Source organism: Diorhabda sublineata, chromosome 4 (assembly GCF_026230105.1).
Source record: "Diorhabda sublineata isolate icDioSubl1.1 chromosome 4, icDioSubl1.1, whole genome shotgun sequence".
NCBI lineage: Eukaryota > Metazoa > Arthropoda > Insecta > Coleoptera > Chrysomelidae > Diorhabda > Diorhabda sublineata.
The window spans coordinates 21,697,056-21,711,069 of NC_079477.1; the positions used below are offsets into that span (position 1 = coordinate 21,697,056).

At 29.6% G+C, this 14,014-nt stretch overlaps 1 protein-coding gene and 1 long non-coding RNA gene across 3 annotated transcripts in view; one reads left to right on the forward strand and one right to left on the reverse strand.

Moving 5' to 3' along the window:
- LOC130442494 (rho guanine nucleotide exchange factor 10) overlaps nt 1–14,014 on the reverse strand; it is a 134,949-nt gene that overhangs the window by 69,347 nt on the left and 51,588 nt on the right. The window lies entirely within an intron of this gene.
- On the forward strand, nt 7,083–11,029 carry LOC130442495 (uncharacterized). The gene is made up of 4 exons (XR_008909779.1): nt 7,083–7,322; nt 7,448–7,639; nt 8,829–8,872; nt 8,995–11,029. It is a non-coding gene; the product is annotated as an uncharacterized LOC130442495 (long non-coding RNA).

A 14,014-nucleotide genomic window follows, 5' to 3' on the forward strand; every position in this document is an offset into this window, starting at 1 on the left:
GGTGTAGTGTTAGTATAAGCAGTGTGTTTAACCCCAATAATCCAATTAAAATTCAAATTATCGCTATTAAATTGTATGAAATACTTTGCATATATTTTGAATATGTAATAGGGATATATACATATATATATATATATATATATATATATATATATATATATATATATATATATATATATATATATATATATATATATATATCGATGCATAAATATAACGTAGCCCTGAATTATAATTTTTAAAATGTATATGATTAATGAGGCTAGTGACAAAAACAATCACCTATAATATAAGTTACGCCGCGTATTATCACACGTCAAATCGACACGAGCTCACGTGATATTAAAAAACGAATAACAGCAAAATTTTAAGACCTACTTTTAACAAAATTGATATTAAATACAAAGCTTAATGTATATGGAATTATTATTTAGTTAGTTAAAATTGATGTGATCATAAAATACGTCTAAATATTATTTTAATTGTTTTATGACCCTTTGTGTTCCATTTTCATTCCAATTAATTACATTATTTTAATATGAGAAAATTTCAAAGTCCCTCGTTTGATTGTATCAGCTGATGTGCATTGTGGTCATTTTCTATGAAAGTTATTAATTGATTGTAATGCCGAGTTATGCAGTCGGGAACTTTGACTGGTGGAGCACTTCAGGTACATAATGTGTGAATATGCTTACTTTACAATTAATTTAGGTGCTTATCTTGAACTATTCTAATTTGAAAGATAAATACGTAATTCTGGTGGGTTTCCTTTGAGAATTATTAAGTAAATAGGATTAAAATAATACATCCTTAACCTTAGTTGCTAAAATTGAACTTTACTTTCTGTAGAATGGAGAAAAGTTCAAAGAACTTTTACATTAATAAAGTATGATAGGTATTTATAAATTAAACTTTAGTCAGGTGAGAGTTTATAGCCACAGGATGAAATACCAGTTCCTTTTGGACTAGGTTCCATTTATAAAACTGATTTGGAAATATCACTGCACGCTCCTCGGAAACGGCGTAAACGTTTTTTTTTTTGAAATTTATTTATATTTTTATTTTTTCATAACTGTTCAATTCTCATGCTAATATTACTCTTATAGTAAATTTATTATTAATTTCTAGTGCAATATTATCATCATAAAATGATTAAGACAGTTTTTACTCTCAATTAATTAAGTTATTTCATGTAAATAATCGCGTGTTGTCAGCTTCAGCCAATAACGACCATTACCGTACCTGTACATATCGTACCTAACATTTTTTGAAAAATAGGTAAAAAGTTAAGTCAAATAATAAAAGCAAACGAATATTCACCAATAAGTATTTTTATTTATATGTTTTATGTACAGTCACCAATTTGAGTAATCGAACAATCAAATTTAGAGTAATGCAAGATATAAGAGCATGAAAAATGTGAACGCCAATTGGTTAAATTTCAAGATATAACAGTTGTTGCCTAGGGACTTGGTGGTATACAACTTTATTGATGAAATTTGCGATACCAACGAATCTGTGAAATATCTACTTGAGTTTTTATATTCATTGGATTTGTCAGGCATGCCATCGCACCATTGACAATTGAAGATTCCGATCTATAATTTACACCTACCACATATGTGTAATGGCACACGATCAGTCATTAAAAAATTAATGAAAAACGTTTTTAATACCAAAATTTTGGTAGATCAGACTTTGTTTATATGTTTCTTAAATTTGGAAACACCGACAACTATATATGGCATGTTCTCGCGTGGGAAAAGCATGCAGTTTTTTTGTATTGGTAAACTAAGAAGGACTATCCAAGAATATTGTACACCCTATTGCGCTGAGAGATTAATCTTTAATTTTTTTCAACTACCATGATGAATAGTAAAAATATGAATAATTATTTTCGATGTTTAGACAGCTATCAAGAGTTGTAATTTAAAATATATTCGTTACTTCAAATAAAGAATATTTTATTAATCTAAATAAAGCATGCTTTCGATTTAAGTAGATCCCTACCCACTTATAGTAAGTTATTTTTATTGAACAAAAATTTTCATGGCAAAACAACGTTTGTAGGGTCATTTATAATAATAAATAATATTTTTTTTGGCGAGTTCTTTATACTGAAGCTTAAGAAAAAAAATCTATAAAAGTACTAAAAACTAAAATACACTACAAAAGTTTCGTCCATCTAATAGACGGAAGGACGTATTTCACAATATAATAAACAGAGATCGAAATTTCGAAGTTTCCTTCAATATATATAGAGCTTAAGTTTAATCCCAAATATAGATCGTCCGTTATTTGGGAGCATATTATCAGAATTACGTATATAGAATATTGAAACGATCGTCACGGAATCCTAATTACACAATTATTTAGCAAGATTCCACGTGAATTATACAGTTTAATTTGGGTCAAAGTATACGAAAAAATCAATTTGTACTTAATAAACCACTAGTATTCTTCAAAAATGCTATAAAACGATCAAAACTGTTTCTATTGCTAGAATCTAAAGGACTAGTTTGTGCTTAATTGACAACTAAACTTTTAAAGAAACAGAGTCGACAAATCTATTTTCAAAATAATAAAATGTAGTACGTGGTAACACAATCGACTTGTCCAAAACACCTGCTCATTATTCATTTCTTTTTTTTCACTCGATACCTCAACATCGACCCTACCAATACTTTACGACTTGCAGATGCAAATGTGAAACTGTAAAAAAAATTCGGCCCCGAATAATTCTGTCATAATGTTTTTTATTGCTTTAAAAAATTATTATATTAAAGAGAGAAATACCACATACTCCTGTTCAGCATTAATGACTGCAATGTCAATTATAAAATTAAGTTTTATTGGAAACTCGTTTTCGATTTTTTCTAAAAATGAAAGACAGATGGCTTACCGAAGAAAAAAAAAAGAAAATCTGAAATACAAGATCATTAATCATCATTTTATGATGAAGCATCATTAATTTGTCTTTTGAATTAATTTGTTAATTTATAATTCATTTTAATTTCAATTTTCAAAATAAATTATCAATTTCTATTAATGAAACTTCGTTTGGAGATTTTTTAAAGATGAAATTTGATTTTAATAAATAAAAGAGATTGTTTTCAGCTGTACTTTTGTATGAATACCTCGAATTTGAAAATATGCACGCATTCCTCAATGTCAAAACGGTGGATAATTTGACGTACGCTGTTGATTCTACCTCGAAAGAGATCAAATTAATTGTAACTATATGCCAAGGCATTTGGATACAATTCAAAGAAAAGAGTCGTTCAAAGAAATCACGAACATCTGTAATTTTTCAGACCACCTATCAACAGAATAAAAATAATTTTCAATGTTTATTTTGGAATGAAGATACACACCAGAAAATTATTTTAATTATCCAAATAGTTTCGAAGAAATACAAAGGTCGACATTTTTTTAATTTTATATAATTTATAATTAATATATAAAATAATATGTGAAAAACTGATAATTCTTTAACTTGAATTCTATTTTTATCAATTATTCATCAGATCTGTTTGAAAGACAATTTAATATGCTTTAACACGTGAGTACAAAGTTATTTAGACTTCATATGTTTAGCATAGTGAAATTAATGCGTTAAGCTATAAATGTTCTATCGGATTTACGTCAGGACTGAATATTGGCCACTCCATAACCCTGAAACCGACTTTTGCAATGTAATCTTGCACGATTCTGGCGGTGTGAGGCCTTTCATTATCATTCGTCTCCAATTTAGTCGACGTACCTCTTCTTCAGTAAACACGATAGCCCTTACGAATAAACACAGGGTGCTTCTTTAGAAATCACACACCAGATCACACAGAAACCACCGCCATAAACACGCCGGTCTTCAAAGTCCAATTCAGATGATCCTGTGCAAAACGCAGGCGTCCTTGCCGATGAACAGGAGTTTTAGGGGTTAAGTTATGTTCCTGGAATCATCGTCGTACTTTCCACTGACTAATAGTCACTCCTCGCCTGTTCCAGTTCGCCTATAAAATGATGCAGTCTCCTCATAACGCTGATTTATAAAAAACAAATAATATACAAATATCTGTTGCGAACGCATTAATTTGACAAAATACGTTAAATTTGTTCACCGGTTGCTACGCTCATAAACGCTAGCCTTGCTGATCAATTTATACTCAAATTAAAGCATATTAAATTGTCTTTCAAATGGCATATTTCTTTTTTTGATTTGATGAATAATTAAAAAAATATATAGAGTTAAAGTCGAAAGTTTACGCAATTTTATAAGTAGACCGCAAAAAGTATTATTTTAATTTACATGGTACGGCATATAATTTAGCAGATGTATTATGCAGACGAATCCGAATCGAGACGTATAACATTAAAATTTAATAACAAAATTGATACACAAATTGATATTTAATTGGCAAAGAAGCGCTCCGATAGGAAAATAAAAGTTCCGATAAATTCCTCGCGAGATTCCGTCGATACTTGATTTATTTCAAGCATTAAATATCCGTTCGATAAGCTGTCTCCACTCCATTAATTAGATAAAGTTGTTATAAAAGAAACTAACAGTTTTCTTGTATAATATGATTAAGTTTATATAGAGCAAAACCGATCTATAATCGAATCGCTATTGTGAACGAACCATGAAAACGAAAAAAAAACTACAATAATAATTATTAAATGGTTCCTTTGAATATCCATTTATGGATATATTATATTTATTTATTTTATATAATAAGAAATGTATATGAATGTGTGAGTCAATCAGGCCGTCAAAGTCAAAAATCAACTGCTCTAAAAATGATAAAGGAACTTTGCGAAAGAGTATGAAATCAAAAATGGATCAAGCAAAACTCAAAAACTAAATATTTTAGTAGTTTAAATATATAATAGAATACATCTTAATACAGTTTATACCACCTCGATCGTTTTTTGTAATTGGCATATAGAAATTTGAAAAAAAAATTCTAAACTCACGATTGGAAAAATTTCGGATAAATTTTTCCAAACTTTGGGTGCTAGAACCTTTTCTGTATTAGATGACATAGAGAAACTTGTCTGTTTACCATCGAATAATATTTCAGGGTGTAACATTGCGTTATTTTAAATATCCTTCAAGTTCACGGAATAGTATTTCTTCGTTATTATACTTCTTGATGTTTTTACACCTCCAGCTTCTCTGAAAGACAAATCTGGATAATATATAATACTGTAGCTGGACCTATTCGTCTATGCCTTTTTATCCGATCTTGAAAGCGATCTTGCAGACTACCTCTTGATAAGCCAAATATTCAGCTTGCTTCTCTAATAGTCCTTTGATCTTCACGTGGATTTTTTTAAACCATTTCAAGTGTATTGGTATATTAATAGTTTCTTAGGTACCATTCTGTGAAAAGTTTTAAGAGATTATTTATAGGTACCTACCTAATAAACTAAATTTACAGAGGCACTACTGAATCCTATATATCCATTGCTCAACCAATTAGCATAAAAAGCGGATAACTAGACTACAGCCAGGACTCAACCATAGCAAAATTAATTGTCTTAAAAAACTTTATGTCGTTAATATCACTGAAAAATTGTCTCTCATCCACCTAATCTCGTCACCAAACTACAAACTCCTACATTGTAATCTAAAAGATCACATTTTGGGCTCCAGCTTAGCTCATCATGCAAATGTGTGTTGCAAGATTTTGTTGTAGTGTTTATGATGTTCGAAAATTTTAATCTATTTTCAAATTCTCAAATGGGGCGCTACTCAATTTATTAACCTAAACGGAGAAAGATAAAGAAATAGGAAGAAATATATTTGGAATAAAACCAATCGTTAAGACAAAGCACAATGATTTGTATTTAAAAAAATGAAATTTAAAGATTACAAGCAAAATTGACTAAGAAATTAACAATTATTATTATTTTGATTTCATTAGATTAGATTTGTTTATTTAAAAATAGGAAATTTAGCTCTTATTTATGATTAAAATAGTAAGGTAATAATATGTATGCGTTGATACAAATTTTGATATATAATGTTTCAATTTATTATTTGTATTTGAAATTATAAAAAAATCAAGGTTAAAAAAAACTACGCGCAAAACTCATGAGTTTGTTGGTTTACAGTAATGTGAAAATTTCAAGTGTGGACCATAAAAATTTAAATTAGTTTAATGCATTTACAACATATATTATTTATTTTAAATCGAGTTTATGGTAAAAAAAATAAAATTTTGAAATTGATTATTATGAAGTCTAAAAGAAAATAATGTAATCAATTTTACGACCAAAAAACAAAACTAATATGGGTTGATCTGAGCTTTAGCAAAACATAAGGGCTCCCTACTTGTCAAGAGAATCCAAATAGAATCATATCCGTGGAATGTGGTTAAGTAAGGAGGTTGATTTGGTAAGTTGAGGTTAGACGTCATCGTCAATTCCAAATTAAAGTCGACTAAGTTTTAAATCCCAATAAAGGTCAGTAATCCCCATGCAATTAAAAAAAAGGTAGTCTATTGTTTGGAGCCAAGCCTAGTTCATAAGGCGATAATTAAAACTATTTCTGCTTTTACCAAAAAGGATCTTACCTTCTTTTCTAATGAAGGGATTTAACTATTTTATATAACAAAATTTTTGAAATTGAAGTCTCTTTTAGGTAAAAAATCCCGAATATAATGTTTATAACAACAAAGTTAACGCAAGCTGTGAGCAGTGAAAACGTTACAGCATAAAGAATTTTTAGGTTAGGCTCATTAAATTTTGGAATATATCGATCGCAGAAATTTTTACAAAATAATTTGGTACAATTAGTTAATACGTTGATTTCTGAGCACGGTTAGTTATGCACAGTTATAATATGTTTGTATAAATGAGATTTTTTTTAAACTGATGTCCAATTCTATTAGACAATTGTTATTATATTCGTTTCATATTTTTATTAATACTGGTATCATTGTAAGTAATAATCTTTTATTTAGAGCTGCCGTAATAGTATTTCAGCCAATAAAAAGTTGATAGTTAAAAATTTTATAAATTCCTAAGTAAGTACTGTGACGTTAGCTAGACACTTTTATGATTATTCTAAATAGTTTAGTAGTTAGTAACATTTTACAGCTAAGACCACACACATGGTGAATTTTGCATTAATTTGTACAAGTAAACCTAGGGTATAATCAGAAAGCCGTTAAAACTAAAAGTACCTACCATACCTATATAAATTGGCATTCAAATAAATTTATTTCTGTAATTGAGTTTATAATGAAGACAGGAACGGATTTAATCAAACTTCAAAGTATTTAAAAACGTTATTATCTTTGATGGAAACAATTTTTGTAAGTATGCTATTTAACTTCTCTATATGTACTGAATTGAAAAAAATTAATATATTATACTTGCAAATATAAATATATATTTCTAAACAACTTTTTGTTCAACATTATATTTCACTATTTTCTAGATATCCTGGTAAATATACTGCTCTCAAATAAATACCATTCATAGTCAAGAACTTGTATATACATACGATCCAACAAAAAAATGCTAAAATAAACATATGGGAAAATCGAATGTTTCATATATTATACGAGAGACGTATTCATCTTTTCTTTATATCAGAGGCGTTACAAACTTTTTGATAAATCCATAGAAGGTATTGAAAACATTTTATTTCTAATCAAGGAGTTATTACTTTTAACCTGTAACCTGTGTTTTTGGATACAATGATCCCGCGATGGAATTTCTTTTACCTTTACACATGAAAATAGAATTGATATCTGAATATTTCCTTGCAATTCGATTGTAGCAAGCCGGAGAATCTTCATTCTGCCAAATAATACCACCAAATAATTAGTAAAAAAAGGATATGATCTCAACAATACGGAAACTATGCAACAGTTTGTCTTGAAAATATGCCAACGATCCAATGAATTCTATAAATGAAGAATCCAGAAATGGATCCATCGTACAAAATCGGAAATAAGAAATAAATGCATTGTATAATTGGTTAATTTCTACTTAGTCATGATAAAATTATCCATGATGGATAAAAATAATTACATAACAGTTCTCAGAAACATTGATCTACGCCACTGCTACAGTTTTATAGATGAGATGGAGATGTATATGTTCAATTGCTCGAAAATTTTTAGTGTTACGACCACGTAGAACGTTCACAAAAAGGGCTTTCAGATGCAAAAATACTACTACTACTACTTATACTATTGCAGAAATATTTGTTCTACGAGGATAATTCCAGAAGCACCTGTCCCTACAAGGAAAACACAAAAATTTTGGAAAAAAATATGTTCGATACCCTTATATAAGATAATAAGAATCGTCAAGAATTGCCATTAACTGTAGACCTATTCATTGTTGAAAAATCTTCGACCGCTTAGCCATTTTTCTAGTCTATGAACAGAAAATAATACGAGTAGGCTAAATATGGAGAATAGTCTGCATTAGGTAGCGATTCAAACTTTAATTCATTAATTTGGACCATTGCAATAACGGATGCGTGAGTTGGTGCATTGTCTTAATGAAACAACAATTTAGACAAATGCGGCCGTCTTTGCTCAAACGTTGCAATAACTTCGCATAATACTCGTCGTTGATAGTTTTTCCTTTTTCAAGATAGTTGATGAAAATTATCCTAAGCGCTTCTCAAAAAATCCGACGTCATGACCTTGCTAACAGCACAGCTTTCTCTTATCCAAATTTTCAGTTAATATTCGATGTATCGCACTTTTTGAAATACCTATTATGTCATCCAGTAATAAAAGTATTGTAACACGTGAATACGAGCAATTTTTTCCATATTTATAAATTCTTGCCATTTCTAGGTCAGGTCAGGTACTTCTGGGAACATCGTCGTATTTCACACAAGGTTTGTTTCACAAATAAGAAATACTTTTACCCAATATGCTCATGAAAATATGTTATTATGAAAACAAATTCGTGGACTTTTATATATTTATTACAATATAAAATAACAACATTTTTTTTCAGTGAGATACATCAGATGTTAATATGATCTCATCTTAAAAAATTATTGATCTAAAAACAGTACCAGATGGAATTTTCTTGCATACCATTTGTCGAAATATTTCATCTAATGAAGAGATTATAAAATGTGAGAATAGTGTGTCAATAAAAATATTATAAAAACATTTTCGAAAAGTGGATAAAGGCGAAGGAAATAAAAAAAAGAAAATAATTGCAATTGCGTAAAATAATATCTATTTAAAAGAGAGACGTTATCTCTAATTAAATCGGCAAATTACTATAATTTCTAGGCGCAGTAAATACAAATTACATTCGACAACGAAATAGAGAAGTTAAAAGATCAAGTTATATAAAGTAAATATTTTTTTAAAATCAAAATTCGATTTTGTACCTGACATGATATATCATTTGTCAATATTGATTCTTTATATACAATCAAGAAATAAGGAATGGAAAAATACATCTCATTACGAGGTCTGGCTTTTAAATAAAGAGACTGGTTACAAAAAAGGGTTCAATATACTCCCCTCCCCTCGCCACACACCTTTCCATACGTTTTTTCCATTGATCGGAGCAGTGCTGGAGGTCTTCTTTGGTGAGCGCCTTTAGGAGCTCTCCCGTTTTTCGCTTTACCGCTTCCATTGACTCAAATCGGGTTCCTTTCGAAGCAGATCTTTTTCTAAACTTTCAAGGAAATCTGAGCAGACCCGTTGACTCAAGAGCTTTTGGTCAGGAGCAAATTTTTTGGCACCAACTTCGCACAGACTTTTGTCATGTGTAATTGCTCGTGTGAAATTTTTCCAACCATTTCTTTTATCGGCGTTTACAGCTTCGGCAATCATCCGGATGCTCATTCGACGATCTGCACGCACGATTTGGTTGATTTTGGTCACTGTTTCTCGATGCTCACTATAGCGCTTACACCACTCAAAAACACGCGCACGAGATAGAGAATTGTCTCCATAGGCCTCTTGCAACAATTTATAGTACTCAGTTGGAGTTTTTTTCAATTTAACAAGAAATTTGAGATTGATACGTTGCTCTTGTTTCAAAACGTTACTGCACAAATACTATAATAGTGACGGAAACGTGTTTTGGCACGTGCATAGACAAGATATCTAGATATCCAACGCACTACTCGTTTTTTATCCCACCCGTCTAGGGCGCCCTCTAACGCGCAGTCTCTTTATTTAATAAACGGACCTCGTATGCTGTAACATATTAGTCGTATTTTCAAGCAAATCCCAACCATATCAATTTTCATTTAATTAAAACAAATAATCCAAAATCCTCAACAAAATATCGTGTTTCTAAAAAGATTTCTCGATTCATCGAAGAAAACTAGGAGCCAGAAAATATGCTAACAAACAACCTTACATACAACTATTAATCTTTGATCATTAAACATATTTAAAGTGAATTAAATTCTAATAGGTGTTTCGTTTTTGTTTAGTATAAACGCCGTACGTACAATTATTTTTTTATACGTGTATGAGATGCAATAAAACGTTAACCTGACGATCAGAAGTGAAAATCTCAAGGACGTTTTCTTTCGAAGAGTTATAATTTGGTATTTCGCTTGAAAATATTCCACCACAAGTTCTTCATCAAATTATATCGATATATTTTATCTACTAATTCTCCTATCGAATGTGACACTTTAAGCTACTCCTTGATATTAGGAAACGTAACATTTTTCATAACATACATATATTCTACCGACAACACTCTACCACTGATAGATCTCAATAAATGATTCATTTTGATATAGTATTACGAACGCTAGTTGCTGAGATATAAAGTGTTGGAAATTTTAAATCAAAATTAAAAATTTGCCATAAATCAAGAACGCATTTAAATTTTTTTTTCTAATTTGGTGATCAATAGGCTTCTTTCAAGATAATAAATTATTGTTTTCTACGTATTTTCCAAGTATATTTAAATAAATTACTGCTTTAGGTCGTAGTTCGTTTTGGCAAATATTACGCTTGTTGAACAATATGTCTCTTTTCAATAACTATAATAAAATTATTTCTAATAACAGTAAGGTTTATAAGACATTTCCTATTTTTTTATTATAAAAAGCCATTTATTTTGAATTCTTTGTCCCATGTAGCAGATAGCACTTTTAAATTCCATCTTGTCCAATACAACCCATTTTCGCTGTAGAAATTTCGTATTCAGGACGAGACCACAACGTAAACATTGATAAAACTAAAGAGTTATCTCTAACGAATTCGATCTCTTAGATAAATCCTTGGATAAAACATCTCAATCGTTTCCATCATTCTCATATGGATCAAGTATTAGTGAAGTTATTATTTTAATTTCAAGAAATTTGATTTACTTAAGTTACTCAAGCTAATTCTCGACACATCGACTGCCAGATATCGATCGATTACCGCCAAATATAGACAAAAAAACTGGATTGAACGAATAATTCCATATTTTGCGGTTCTAATGAGGAAAATAGCATAGAATTAGGACGTAGTCGGAACTAAATGTTAATTTTCATAATATTAGATGAAGATAGCACATCCGCAACATCAATCTCAAAAGAAATCGATCGTGAATAAACGACTTTCGGTCGATTCGTTACCTAAAGTATCAACCAAATTAATCCGAATAAATCTGTTTATATTTCAGTTTTTATGCGGAGGGTACACTAGCAAATCTCTCGCCATTTGTTGTTAAAGAGGGACTAATATTTTTCATTCAATGAAGTTCAAATCAAGGGAACGAATTTTTCTTATTGTTTTATAGTTCTCCAATATCAATTACAGAAAACAGTAATGCGAGGAATAATCAATATTTCATAAATACGCGCGGCATTCATACCATATTAAGAAATGAAAAATAATATTTACTCCCCGTATAAAATTTAACAAACCGTCAGTCTACGTGGACTCATTATCTCCACTGTTTACCAATGAAAACATCGAATCGTAAACATAAATGCATTTATTTTGGCCGAAGTTGTCGAAAGGCGTATTGAAATTTGAAATATTTCTGCTAGACTGTCAGCGATAAGCAGTGGCGTGGCTAGGTAAGATTTATTTAATTTATAAATTTCTTTAAATAAATAGAAATATTGCGTTCTTTACACTATGGGCAAATGAAATCAATGAAATTGCACATTCTAGTGAGAATAAAGACAGGTATGAATGTAATAATAAAGATTTAGATATAAATTTCTTTAATTTCTTATTTCTTAGACCTTTCAATATATTAACGCATCTAAATGTTCTTGATTTTAGGTCTCTTCTGTTGTAGAATTAATTTTTTTTGATAATTTTTGAAAGAAAGATAAATTTTGACGTTTCGACTTTTCTTCAAGTCTTATTTATTTATATTTATTTATATTGATTTATAGACCTATAAATACAGCAAGTTATTTTAAATTTATTCGATAGTTTAAAAAAAAGGAAAATATTTGGCAATCTGATAATGCAGTTCTAATAAGAATTGCTCAATTAACTAGAGTGAATAAATTTTCCATTTATCGAGTAGTCACGAAAGGGGTTGCTGTGGTAGGAGATTATCCACAATACAATTATACCAGTTTAGAAACATTGCGTCAAGTTTTGTCAGCATGCGATTTTAAACACCAGAAACTCAATAACCGAATCGTCAAGGATAGTTCGATGGCGACTACCGAAGTTCTAATAGACAAATTGACTCAGTTCACGTCTGGTACCCTGGTTAAACCAAACTCCCTCGTCTATTTACGTTTTATAATTTAATATTCAGTTGTAGCAAGTTAACGAGTTATAATATTGATTTTTTTCTAAATAACGGCGTATAATTCCGTCCAATTTGTAATGATTCAATTGCCTTTTAAATAAATTTATAAAATGATGTATCTACGCCTTTTGTATATTAAACAAAATTGCCGGCAAGGATTTTAATAATCTGCAATTGATATTGGAACTATACATAATCGAATTAGATTACAGCCTTCATAATATGTGTTTAGTCATTTTTATTTGTTCACTCAGTTTTTGAAAATTGAAATAAATTCCAAGTACTTCGGACTACCTTTGATAGTTTATTTTACCTACGCAAAAGCGTACTTTAAATAAGAAAAAATAATATGTTTTCATATTCCTCTCATAAAATTTATTAAGCTATCTGGCTCATAAATATATCTTAATTATTTTTTCCAGTTTAATCATTCATTTAAATTCACATTACGTACTTAAAGTTTTCATATGAAGTAAGTTCTTGGAAATTCAATTTAAAATTTATTATCTGTTTTATATGATTTAATAAGTGTCTTATAAATAAATTTGAAAAATACTCGCGTTGTTTTTCGATTTTACTATAACTTACCACTCCGTATAACAAAATAGGTTAAGCTACATAAATTATAAACTACATAATGTGGCAGCAAGTTAACCGATGGGAATAAAAGGCATTCTTAAAACGCAATTTTATAATCTGCAGAAGCAGTTCAGTTAACCTAGGCGCATTACGTTATATATATATATTTTTTTTTCAAGAGAAATTATCCAGAAATTTATAACAAGAATCGCTTCATAATTTTTAACGTAGCAAGCAAATTGTGATCATAGATAAGCGCGCAAGAGCTATTAACTCTTTCCGCGGTACGTCTACAAGGCGATTTAGAACCATATATAAATCGAAATAATTTCAATAAAAAAAAGATGTTTTATTAACATCCTGATGCACTAATTGATAAAATTATACCATTTCTTAGATTGTATCGGTTTCGGTATTTCGTAGTTGATAGATTGACTAAGTAAAATGTTCAATTGTGTAATTAGAAGCTGAAAGGGGAAGTTTTGTTAATTTTTATTTGATTGAAACTATTAGTCTCATATATTGTTTTAGTGTTTTAGGTTTCGTTTGAGAAAATTGTTTAAAACAGACTTTTTACTGGAAAGGAAATGGAAAAACGTTAAGGTTTTTTTATTTAAAACAAAACAGCAAAATATAAAGTATAAACAAAAAACAAAATGCAGCATAATGCAACCATTAGTGAATAATGGAAACGTAGATA